The 12,495-nt window shown below is 38.1% G+C and overlaps 3 long non-coding RNA genes across 11 annotated transcripts; 2 read left to right on the forward strand and 1 right to left on the reverse strand.

Annotated features, from left to right (window-relative positions):
- The first annotated feature begins 6,007 nt into the window (after window positions 1-6,007).
- On the forward strand, window positions 6,008-8,579 carry LOC124201080. Of its 7 annotated transcripts, none has more exons than XR_006877510.1 (9): window positions 6,008-6,290; window positions 6,368-6,443; window positions 6,503-6,934; window positions 7,026-7,108; window positions 7,288-7,496; window positions 7,563-7,736; window positions 7,795-7,914; window positions 8,012-8,045; window positions 8,171-8,579. It is a non-coding gene; the product is annotated as an uncharacterized LOC124201080 (long non-coding RNA). The 7 variants fall into 7 exon arrangements; XR_006877506.1 differs by having other exon boundaries at window positions 6,009-6,290; window positions 7,026-7,165; XR_006877508.1 differs by having other exon boundaries at window positions 6,009-6,290; window positions 7,026-7,165; window positions 7,806-7,914.
- A 295-nt stretch (window positions 8,580-8,874) lies between these two features.
- Window positions 8,875-9,966, reverse strand: LOC124201087. 2 transcript variants are annotated; one of them, XR_006877523.1, is made up of 5 exons: window positions 9,926-9,966; window positions 9,555-9,641; window positions 9,394-9,462; window positions 9,263-9,334; window positions 8,875-9,201 (listed from the first exon to the last, which is right to left on the reverse strand). It is a non-coding gene; the product is annotated as an uncharacterized LOC124201087 (long non-coding RNA). The 2 variants fall into 2 exon arrangements; XR_006877522.1 differs by having other exon boundaries at window positions 9,555-9,936.
- Window positions 9,967-10,267: 301 nt separating this feature from the next.
- Window positions 10,268-12,286, forward strand: LOC124201075. 2 transcript variants are annotated; one of them, XR_006877490.1, is made up of 5 exons: window positions 10,268-10,408; window positions 10,497-10,642; window positions 10,762-11,084; window positions 11,896-12,020; window positions 12,083-12,286. It is a non-coding gene; the product is annotated as an uncharacterized LOC124201075 (long non-coding RNA). The 2 variants fall into 2 exon arrangements; XR_006877491.1 differs by lacking the exons at window positions 11,896-12,020; window positions 12,083-12,286 and adding an exon at window positions 11,426-11,453 and having other exon boundaries at window positions 10,272-10,408.
- The last annotated feature ends 209 nt before the right edge of the window (window positions 12,287-12,495 follow it).

Consider the following 12,495-nt stretch of genomic DNA (forward strand, 5'->3'; position numbering starts at 1 on the left):
GAGATTACCTTGGCAAGGTAGAAGAGAGAAGAGTGCGTAGTGAGAATAACAATATTTTGTATGTTATAGACTAAACTGATAAAATACGCATATATAATGACCAAAAATTCGCTTAACTAAGAGGAACAGTTGTGCCAGTGGTTGGAGCCTTGTGCCTTGTGCCTTGTGCTACGGTACCGTGAGCCAGCTGTTCCATACCCGGGGTAAGACTTTTTTTTTATTATTTTTTAGTAAGTTTTTTGAACTTGGAAAATATTATATACATGATTTTGTCAATTTAATAAGCAGATATTCCTTTTCTAGACGCAATTTTTTTTGTGCAAGTTTTAACAGATCCATCTATTTTTTGTTTTCCTCATTATTTAGCGGATTACTTGTTGTAATTCGCACCTACAGTCAATCAAGACAGGGCAGACCATCTTGATTGAATTTGTATAGGGAGATTACCTTGGCAAGGAATAAGAGTGAATATAGTGAGAATAACCATATTTTGTATGTTATAGACTAAACTGATAAAATACGCATATATAATGACCAAAAATTCGCTTAACTAAGAGGAACAGTTGTGCCAGTGGTTGGAGCCTTGTGCCTTGTGCCTTGTGCTACGGTACCGTGAGCCAGCTGTTCCATACCCGGGGTAAGACTTTTGTTTTTTTTTAAATTTTTTTGTAAGTTTTTTGAACTTGGAAAATATTATATACATGATTTTGTCAATTTAATAAGCAGATATTCCTGTTCTAGACGCATTTTTTTTTCTGTGCAAGTTTTAACAGATCCATTTAACTATTGTTTGTTTTCCTCATTCTTCAGCGGATTACTTGCTGTAATTCGCACATTTTATATTTCTTGTAAAAACCCTTCTCAGAAATAATTATTTTTACTATAAAAAAAATGTAAAACAAAATGTAAAAATAATAAAATGAATAAGAATTGTGATAAGAAATATACTGTGAGGGACTAATCCTCAAATTTTATAAAATCACCAAAAGGTGTTATTATTATATTATATCTAGTCATGTAGTTGTCCTAAAATTATTGTATTAAAATTAAATTAAAGAGGCCTCTACTAGTCTACTTTGATACGACAAATGAATTTAATGGTGATTGTTTTGATTCACTTATCAAACATTTGATTAAACTCCGTCGAGCTAAAATGGCATCGCTGTTAAGACGGAAGTTCGTCTGCATGCATTCTCCACCCACCACCCTGCCAATCTGCCACTCTGCTGTTGTTCTGCAGAGATCGTGATTGAAACAAATTGTGGCTGGGTGACCGCCGGTGTTACCTTTACATTAACCAGTCGTGGGGAGAGGAGTAGTTTTACAAAGTAGAGTGAAATTGAATTAATTGCCTAAAAAGTTCATTGACGTTAGTATTCTTTTGTTTGTTCTAAATTGCCTGATCTAAAAATCATGTGTTGTTATCACAAATATCCCGTCCCCTTACGCGTGGTTGAAAATGTGTAGGTAGTAACCGATAAAATGTGAGAAAACAGTTAAGCATTCTACATCTCTTAGAATAAGATCTCATCGGTACGAGAGGTGAGGCGTCGATGGTTTCTCTTGCATATGACTTATTATATCTCCTGGAGATATTATAGTATGGAGATAATCTCCATACTGAAAATGGTGGAACTATTGGGAAATTTTTCGTGTGATTCTTAGCCAAAGTTACAGCATCATTTAGCTGATGCACGACAAGTCTATACTTTCCAAGTACTGTTTGACTTTTAGAATTGTCTGTGCCTTTGGAAGAATCCGTTGAAGAACAAACAGTAGTATCTCGTAACAAGGTTGAACTAGCTGTACTCCTGAAGCTAGACACAATGTGTGTTGAAATAGCAATTTCCTCAGTCTACATGTGAATCGTCATGGACCATAGCTCCACAATGTATAACAAAATATCCCAGATGAAGAAAAGTGAGAAGCCAATGAGAAAAATGTAAAAGTTAATGGAAGCCTGAATTTTGCCTACACGTTCCAGATTGAAAGGAGAGGGCTGATGATCTTGACTTGATCATTCTCACACAGCGATGACTTTCCATGAAAACCTTTTTTTTTTCTTAAATCAATCTTTTATTATTATCCAGTAAGATTTGTGTGTTTTTAGAATGCAAGCGTAAAGAACAAATTCAAATTGAGACTAATTTACTGTTTTATTTCCAAAGTTGTTATCCTAACTGCTGTGCAATCTTTTTGTGTTCCAGGTTTGAAGGTGTGCCAACATTGGGGCTCACCACCACATCCCGCGTGAATTTGTCTACCCTTTTCAACAAGCAGTTGGATGGTGACCAAACAGCAGTAAAGTTAGATGGTTGGCTGACTGCAATTTCATGATGGAGAATGCCACTATGTCTTCAACAGTATATCTAACGGGTATGTATCTGACAATTTCCCTTGTATTTGTTTGGAAGTGCCAAGTGTGTGTTGTTTTGCTCTTTGTTATACCAGCCCCAGTTGGGAAACAAATTTGTTCAGTGAGGATCGATAGAATTCTGAGATATGTGAGATTAGACTGGCTTTCTTGTCAGATCATTTTAGCGCTTCGTATTTTTGCTTCTCACGAGTTATCCATTTAATTTTTAGTACAGCATTGATTTATTCATAACTAATTGCAACTGAATGAAAGACGAGACTAGATAGAAAATTTTCAAATCGACAACTTTTGTATTCAGAATTACGATCAACGTATCAGCGACTTAGCAGCAACAATCAAGAGAATTTAGAGAATCGAAATTCGGTTAATGAAGAATCTTGTGAACCTTGTTCTTGAGTCGGAATCTAAAGGCGTCCCCGATCGTTTGGGACGGACACATTCCTTTCAACCATCGACTATTAGGCCTCGGCCACTTTCCTGGCTTACCTTTGAGTTGGGGCGATTTTTTGGCTTGCAGGAAGCTGCGATGGACGGTAGTGACGCGGCGAGCTGTTAATGCAGAGAATTGCTGATTGGCCTGGTCTCTGGATGCGATGAGGCGATCAAGGCGTTTCTGGACGCGTGCGGCTGCTTCTGGACAGTGAATCGCTGTCAGGATATAAACACAATCCTTTAAGTATATTTCCCAATTATAGAAGACGTTCTCTTGCATATCATGACTTACCGCATGCCGCCCCTCCATCGCTCCTTCCAGTCTTGTTATCAATTCATCTTCATCTTGCGTCCCGGGCGGAACGAAAAAGCAGTCTGCGCTGCATTTGTCCAAAATGAACTTACTCAGCTCATATGCGTCCAACACGGAAGTCCAATTCGCTCTGATGTTATTTGAATCGATGAATGTGCGAAGGTTCGGTGCCACATCTTGAAGAAAAGTGTCGAAAACTATGTGCCCAATCGCGATGGCGGCCGATCGTTTGGAGGATGTCCATTTAGTCGTTTCTTCTGAAGCCACACTCATGAAAATAGTGTTTTTCGACACGGTGTAGGGTCGTCGTCCGTGCGAGGAAAGTAGACGCGTCATCATTTTTCGTAACTTTTGGACTAGCGACTTGGCCCCAATCATGTTCGCCACTGTAATCCAAGCTCGTAGAAACTTTTTCCATTCCCTCCAGACAACGGGTAAAACACCGTGGAAGACGGCGTTTCTGCCATAATTGGCCTTACGTAGGGTTGCGGTAGCGACTTCCACTCGACGTTTGGTTGTTCCAAAGAAATTCGGTATCTGTTGATTATAGTTAATCATTTTCTTGAGAAGGGTGGACGTGTCTTGATATTTGCGAGGGGCCAATCCCCATGACTTGAGAAACTGCCTTAATTCTCGTTTGAAAAGGAGGAGGGCTCTAGCCAAATGTTTTGTAATAAAAATGGCTTTTTTTTCTTGAACGCGGGTAAGCCTTTTCGATGCAAGCGCCAGCTTCTGCTTTTTCGTCAATTTTCTCGTGCCGGTTCCATTTCGGTTTTGCTGTCCTCGTGCCATTTTTGTATTTCAAAGATGATGAAAATCAATCGTTAACTGAACTTTCCATTAACTGCCGGTCTTTATCAAGGTTTGGGTGTGTCGTAGGTTGTTAGCAACCGCCAATCGGGCTTGTTTTTGCATAATTTGATTTGATTTAAAATCTATTGACTTTAAATGATTACTGCTAATGAAATAACTACATAATTACAAACAATGATCAATTATTATGATACTGATATTGTTTCTCCTTAATTAAGAATTTCTACTCTTACGTTGGGCAGTCCTGAATTCAACCCCTCTCTATTCGAGTTCTATTCTAAACGAATTTTCATGTGACCCCCGATGGTTTATTGATCAACATAAAAGTAGAAATTTCTTAATAAAGGAGAAAAAAAACACTAGTTACATATTATTAATTTCGTAATATTATAGATTTGAAGCTTAAAGAAAAAAATATTTAGTCACAAATCATAGTGTAAGCTGTGATTAATGTTCATGTTGTGTATTAAAGTGAAGTCGAGATTGAGTAAATAATTATTTTTATTTCACTGACAATTTAGCTGTTTAAATTTTTCAAAAAATACTGATCTAGGCGGAGTTATTGTCATAGAGGGAGGACGTCGTAATAAGGCAGTATGGGGTCCCATTGATTTTTAAGATTCGTAACTTGGTAACATCAACAAGGAAGGCAAAGAAAACAGAGGCTGGCACAATTTGATAGTGGAGCGAAAAATTTATGCTGATATCAACACGACGAATTTTGCTGCAGTTTCTAGATCGATTGCTTTTTTACAAGATAAACTTTAATGAGTGGACCTCATGCCGCAGGACAGCGCCTTTGTCCAGTCTTTTTTTTTTGTTTTTCGAACGGTCTCAACAGCGTTGGAATCGGCGGGAGGTTTTTTCCGCCAGGGTAAATGCCTAAATGGCAAACCGTCTCTGTTATGTTCACTCTCAGTGGACCCCAAACGCTACCTCACGGACGTATATGTTCTTGCTTCCCTGACACCTTTCCGCCTTTTGAATTCCGCTCCTTTTACCCGAATGTGATGTCGGTGAGGATTTTATTTTATTTTTTTAATGGGAGCAACAACAGGGACTACAAAGTGAGATCGGTGTGAATGCCCAGCCGCCCGTATGGCTGTCGATGTGGATCAATTATTAGAAATAAACACTGTTGATCAATTACAGTGAAGAAGCGAAACAATGAGACCTTTCATCTCCATGGGAATTGAACTAACCACCGACCTTGTAAGTCTGTTCTATCGAACACGAGCTGCGGACATCGAGAAACTAAGGTTTGGTTTGATTTGTTATGTAGGTAGTATGTATGTTATGTTGTAGGTACTGATAATATTGGTGATACACATTTGTTATATTTGATAGTATGTAGGTAGAGAACCCGTTGGCTTTTATCAAACTTGCTGGTCTAGAAGGAAACGTACCTCACTTGGAACACATCTTTGTCTACAACCTCCAGCAATAACATTTCAACTTGGAAAGACTCGACGCCATGAGCGAACTGAGTGTTTGTCATTTAATCACGGATAGCTGTGATGTTGATTTTTTTAAACCAAAACTTTGTCGTTGGTTGATCCCTTATTTACGTCGACTGGATACCCCTACAGCCTGATCGTATCAAGGAGTTATTTACGAGGCTTACTCGTAGTCAGGACTCAGGAGTCAAGAAAATCTGGACTGGGTCAATTCAAAAACGTAAATCACGCCAGCCCGATTGTCGTCGACGCAAACTTTCCAAGCCCTGGAATGCATATGCCTGCCAGAAGAACGACCAACTTGAAGTGGACATTACATTTTTCGATTGCTAGCCTGAGCGACCGCCTGGCTCCAAAGCAGATTCCCTACTTACCCATTTACACCATCAGTTGGATTAGCTCCAATCTCATTTAGAGGCAGCTAATGTTTTATTGTTGTCTGTAAGTGGAGTGTCTTTTTCAGTCCGTTTCACTCCTCAACGAGCTATAGATTAACATCCTATGTCTGTAATGCTTTCGAAAAGTTATCCAATGCAACTAACATTCCCAAGTAACTAATTCCTAAGAAACATTCCTACTCTTATAGAGAGAAAAAAAAACAGTGATTTTAATCTGTAATTAATCTTGGAATTCATATTTTTTAAAACAAAAATTATATATTGGAAGAGTTGCAAAATATATTTTATTAGACGGCCGAGTTGCACCAAATTGGCAACGCCAACGCCACTCATCTTCCACCAAAGAACGTTTGGCCTTGGCCTTGGCCCTGCTCTCTGCTGTTCATTTGCAAATTTTCTCATAGGACTTCGAAAGGTGTAATGAGAATTTGCAGTTCGTCGCGTCAAACTTTGAAGAAAATTTATTGAAATTGTAGATTTAATTCATAGATCTAGAAAAGGTAACAAGGATTTTATTTGTTAAACAAGTATATCAAATAGAAGATGTTTACTTAAAACATTTCTGACTGCATTACAGTGGGAAGGACATTCCATTACCAGCACGTGATCGATCCAGGTCGACGGTTCGCCAGATCTCCGTGGATTACAACAAGGTAACTGGAAATTTAGCTGTCAGTTATTGTCCTTTGGAAAATGTGTGACTTAATTACAGTGGTTTCTATTAATGTCTTACCTTGGTATGTGGTTGATGGCAATTGAAGTAAACCTTATCTACTTGCCTGTGTGGGAAGACTAGCAATTGGTAAATTGAGTTGAAATTGTAGTTTTATTCAATATTTATCAAGTGAATTGTTTTCTAATGGATCTTCCTAGTTACAAATTTTCTCTAGTCCATTACCTGGGTGATTTTGTTTTGATCTTTATTTAAGTAGAACAATATCTTCATCAATTTAAGCTTGAACTCTTTAATTTATTCTGTTGGGTTGTGCCAATTGATGCTCCCTTTAGTGTAGCGTTTCACTTTAAACTAATAACATTTTAAAAATTGTATTATTTCACTTTGCTTTGAAGCAGGTGGTTGGTGTTTGTTGGAGCAGTCTATGGTAAAGCAATCTAATGTGCTTGCTGTTCTCAGCTTTTCATGGTGCTGACATTTTGGCATTGTTTCACTTGATTTGCGTCTGCTCAGTGTTTGTGTGTATTTTATTGATAAGTATTTTTGGGTTGATATTCAGAGAAAACCAAAAATGTTGAGAACATAGAAGACCATGTCCTGCCAAAGAAATCTGTCATTCTGTCCTCCAACCCACTAAATGTGGTATGGTATCACGTCAGATTTGTTAAGTTTGCATTCCCTTCTTGCATCCTAAGAAAGGTTACCATTTTATTGAAACATAGGCATGCTTTATTATACCTAACTTCCGTTCTTGCCTCTAAGCATGTGTTCAGGCATGTTTATTGTTCATATTGTTAGTGATTTATTTCTTACATTCATAGCATTTTCCACTTCGGAATGAAAAGCATGCAACCAATTTCCAGCTCCAGACAGGTATCAGTATGCCTTGCATACGCGGTAGCGCTTATGTCCTCCGGCCGCCAGGTGGCGAGAGCGTCGCGTCAAAACTCAGACATTTTCACATTTTCCAGCCACCGACTGAAAATGTCTTCCAAATTCATCATGGTCATAAAAACTAATTGGCTAATTGGTAATTCTTGTTTGAAACTTTTTCTTCAATTTACTAAATGTTACATATTAATGTGTGATTCTATAGGCAATGCGTAATCCATCCTCCTGTAATTTCCTTTTGGCGAAATAATCTGATCACGTGGGCCAAAACTGCTGTCCATTTTGCCGAATGCCGTCTAGGCGTCTATTATTACCTGTACCTGCTGTACGAGTTTGCTGTACGTCTCGTCCCATGAAGAAGCACTTCAGACCAATTTAAGTAAATTTATTGATCAATATCTCTGCAATAATGCAATAGATTTTAAAGATTTTATTAGTTTATGTTCAGGTCTCAGACTGCTGTGCTGATATATTGCAGAAATCGAGAACACAGCCAAGTCATAGCTACATTGATGTCGTGGGACCACATGCTACTAAATTACTTCTTGCCTAAACATGTAATAAAAAAAAAAACAGTAGTTTTTTCAGAGTACTTGACTTGAAATTTGTGTCTCACGTTGCCGAAATATGTCTTCTCCTGCTTGTTCTACATAGCATCCTATGAACAGGTAACAGCATAGTGGACAAGGTAATAATGTTTGTGTATTCATTGAACTTGCAGTAAGATGTGGCTAACTTTCTTCATTAACTTTAATTCCTTTGATGTCATTAACCAATTTCTGTCTGAAACTAAATCTGTCTTTTTCCCTGTAGGTTTCGATAGCCATTTGACGTTGACGGTGTCAATGGAGATGCTGAATTTCACAATTCAACTCTGCCAAACAGTTTTTCATATGGCCTGAATCTGAAGATTAATTTAATTTGATTTTGTTTCTAGATTATGCTCCCATAGCTGCTGTCTAATTTGATACGTTGTTGCAGCCATATGCTGGTGGTAAAAGTCTTTTTGCATAAAGTTTAACTGTGATTGTACCTTGATGACGGTTTCATGTTGCGGAAGTTTAGAACAGTATGTTAAATTGTCATTTTGCCAAATAATAAACAAATCATCGCGATTGGGAAAGCAACGAGGAGGTGGGAGGGAGACTTAAATATTTAAAAGAAATGTTGAGGTGTTTTGTCGAAGAAATTGACTCGGTAATTATAAATATCTTCAACTTTATTAATCAATAATCTTATAAACATACACCTATACATTTATTCCTTACACCATATAACCACATTTCTATGAAAAAAATTGATAAATAATCCTGTTACATAACTCTCCTGCTCATAACTACTTATTCATGAATAATAACATAATAAACAATATGCTTCAAAGCGAAATTTTTTTTGTTTCATGCTAGCTAAATAAATAATCTAACATAAAATGAAATAAATGATATACTGCTGAAGTTGAAATTACCAAACGCAAATTTCCATTAGTTGTTAGGCCTCGCACATTCAATCTAGATAGGGGGAGACTACCTTGATTGACTCTGCCCAGAGAGATTACCCGGACAAGGAAGAAGAAAGAAGAGTGCGAGGCAACTTTTGCTTGGGATCATAGTAGACTGCCTGATTAGACTCTTGTCCCTCAAAAAATTTTCCTCAGAACATGAACCGTTCAAGTCCCCGTTCGACCAGAGCCCTCCGTAGGTGGTTAGTTAGGGAAACGGGGCCACAGAATAGAAGGGAGCCCATGCACTTGTTATTTATCTACATCTACCTAATTTATTGTTATTGATCGAAAGCAAGCTCTTGTTTAACCGTCAACTTCTATAGCACGATGGCGAAGGGTTAACCTGAAATGAAAGAAAATGACTAACTAAGAATGCAGTAAAAAAAAAGATAATGAGAAGATACCTGGAATAAGTTCAACATCTCTCGGCATATTCCGCTAGTGGATAAGGTCTGGAACAGCGGCGAGAGATTAAACTAAAAAGTGTATTTAGATGTCAATTTTAAAACAAGATTGCAGTGACAGCAAGCAATACCTCAAAGGAATCAATTGAAAGGAACCACAGAAAGGAAGAGATCTCCGGTAAGTTCTTGCAATTTATCATCTAGAAAAATCAAACAGAAACCTCAAGACAAACACAATGAATTGTAGGTGTAGAAAATGTTATTAAGTTGACGTGTTCAAACTGCAGCTCACCATTATTAAAATGGGAAGAGAAAGTCAATGAAGTGAAATGACGAGTTCTTTGATTAATTTGAGATTCACCATTTACAAAACGTGCATCTGAAAGACAAGATAAGAAATTTTGTAAGATTACTGTGATATTACAATTATTGATTCCATTTTTAGCTGCAGGATTAGTGACAGCTTAGAATTCCTGTGGCCAGCTTCAACAATGGTCGTCATTACGTGGCAAATGATGACAAATAAACTGGTCAATATGTGTGAAAACATTTAGTTAACATAAGTTCATTCAAATTTCAGTTTCAAAAACATAAATGTTAACTTATGCTGAATATTGATTTCACTTTTCGAATTCTTTCAATTTTCCACATTTCAGCTCCTACCTTGGGACCATGTTTGGGGACAATCGTCTCGTCTTTCGTCTGCATGAAGCACTGGCACCATCTAGCGGTTGTTTTTATAGACGATTATCCAGTTTGCCGCTAGATGGTGTTGGTATTGTTTTTAAAAATGGCGAAATGTGTATAAAAGTTATGTCATCTTCTGTATTCGAATTTTCAATGTTTTACTGCCCAAAATCAAACAATTATTTACATGTAAGATTATTGTGATTATTCTATCTACATAGTAGCAAATTTTCTATAATTCACTGTGTACTTGACCAATCGACTAATTGTGTACTGTACTTGGAATTCTAGACAATGTACCTGCCATCTAGTCATTAGATTAAATGTGGACCCCATTTAAAGAAAAAATTTATCAGCACTTCCTAAACTCACAGCTTCATCTGCATCATCCTCTCACATCGTAGACAAAACTTCAAGCTGTTTTGCCCAATAGTTGTGGCATTGGACCTATGGTTACAGGTAAAAAGCATAACTTTCCGATTTTACAACCTCGTCATCCATCAATGCAATAAAATAATCTCAAAATTCACACCCATTTGATTAACAGGTTTGTTCTTGCCTGAAAGATGTTTACACCTTTGAACACTTGACGGTGTTGTTGCGTCATGAAATTGTATTGCTGCCATTCCCTGTATCTCCCACTTCACAGAGCTCTGCAAGAAATGAGTAATAGGAAGCCTACAACAGATTGAGGTAAAGGTGGGCTTCCATGTTCTTGCTGTATCATGTAATAAACTTTGTATTCCACCTTGGTCATGGGTATTTATGGGCCTCACTGCAATGTTAAAACCTTTTTCTGTTCTTTGCTTTAGGAATTAAACAATTAATAGGTTCCGTGATATGCCATTGGATTTCGCGAGTAGCCGCCAATGTCAAACTACAACGCAGTTTCTTTATTGGAATTGTGTGGTCCTGGCACAGAAATCCTTGATGCTGGCCTTTGTTCATAACAGAAGAGTGACTTCTACCACTTTTCTGCTCCATCCTAATCTTCGCTACCCACACTCATCTAGCTTCTCTGCATATTATGCTGCTAAACAATTTGCCGTACTTCACTGACGAGTTAGACTAGTCGCTTCCGTCCGCAGCGACACATGTACTGTCACTTACCACGGGATTATGCCCAGATACGGAGGTACCCGACAATTGACTTATTTTCTTAGATCATCTACTAGTAATCTACCTGCGTGTTAAACTCTGTGTCTGTGTAATAATTCCAAAATCAGGCCCTTCTTGCGCGCAAACGAAGTGTTACTTAGACGTTGTTTTTTTCTAATGCTAGATGGATTTTCGATAATTTTCAGCTGTCAAAACAGTCAGTTCCAGTTACTTTGCAAATCTCTTTAAACATTTATCGGCAGCTGTTGTGTGGAAAATTTTTAGTGAAAACTGACGATAACTATTCCACCAACAAAGCTCACTTGTTAGATTTTTAAAAATGATTTTTTTTTTCTTCTTCCGGTTTTCTCATTTCAGTCAGTAGTTCAGTAAATATTCATTCGACGCACAAAAGAACCACATATTCGTGATCCTCGTCAATTTTGTGGTAAAGTATATGTTTTTATTTTTACGTACGCGTACTTCCGGTTTCGAAAACTTTCCTCAACTATAGTTCAGGAAAATTCTCGATTTTGGCCAAATTTTGGATTTCGTTTGAAACATATCAAATCGACCCTAAATTTCATGGGGATCACGAATATCTGGTTTGATTTGAAGACAGCCCAACAGTTGAGGAGCTATTGCATACTTCCGGTATACTTCCGGAAAATTTGCATGAAACCAGAAAGTGAACTTTGTTACATGTACAGTTCTGAGTATCGTTAGTTAGGATTTAAGCAAATAAAATCGCGCTGTTAAAGTTTTGAGCCAAAAAACCTGATCAATGTTACCTATCTGCAAGTTTCATTGTCATGTCACTTAATAAGAATTGTTTTGTCTTTATTCAGGTAATGCAGAGAAGACGTTGAGAAGATGGACACCAGAAGGTTGCCGGTATCTGAAAAAAATCAACGGAACAGCAGCAGCTTTTTATTTTTCTTCATTATTCGTGGACACCAACTAACAACCTAAGGTGATATGACGATAGAATATTTTCGTTCCTAGTAATCTTACTTGATTTGTTATCGAATTTAGATGTCTCCCATCATGTGGTCAGAGACACGATCGCTGTGGGTCCCACTACAAGAACTTCCTGGCAGATTTACGAGCGGTTCAACGTGGATCATCATTTATTGCTGGTATATGTTTTGCTAGTTAACCCGTTGGCTGCCACGCCTTTGTTCTCCCCTAGCTCCTTAGCACGGGCCGCGCTGTTCGTTCTCGTGGTTTACATGCCGCGGGGTCGGACAGTCGCACCAGCCCCAGATTCGCCGAAAGGCCCTGTTAGGCAATGCACCATAGGGACTTCCCCCTTGTCGATGCGGTGATGGATTCTAGAGGTTGTGCATTCCATCTTCTCCTGTCACCGTGTCAGCCCGGACTTGTCAGCAATGGCAAGTCCCACCTTGGCCATGGATCCTTCAGACGTGGCGCGTAGATAGTAGAAA

Source organism: Daphnia pulex, chromosome 8, assembly GCF_021134715.1.
Source record: "Daphnia pulex isolate KAP4 chromosome 8, ASM2113471v1".
NCBI classification, from domain to species: Eukaryota; Metazoa; Arthropoda; class Branchiopoda; order Diplostraca; family Daphniidae; genus Daphnia; species Daphnia pulex.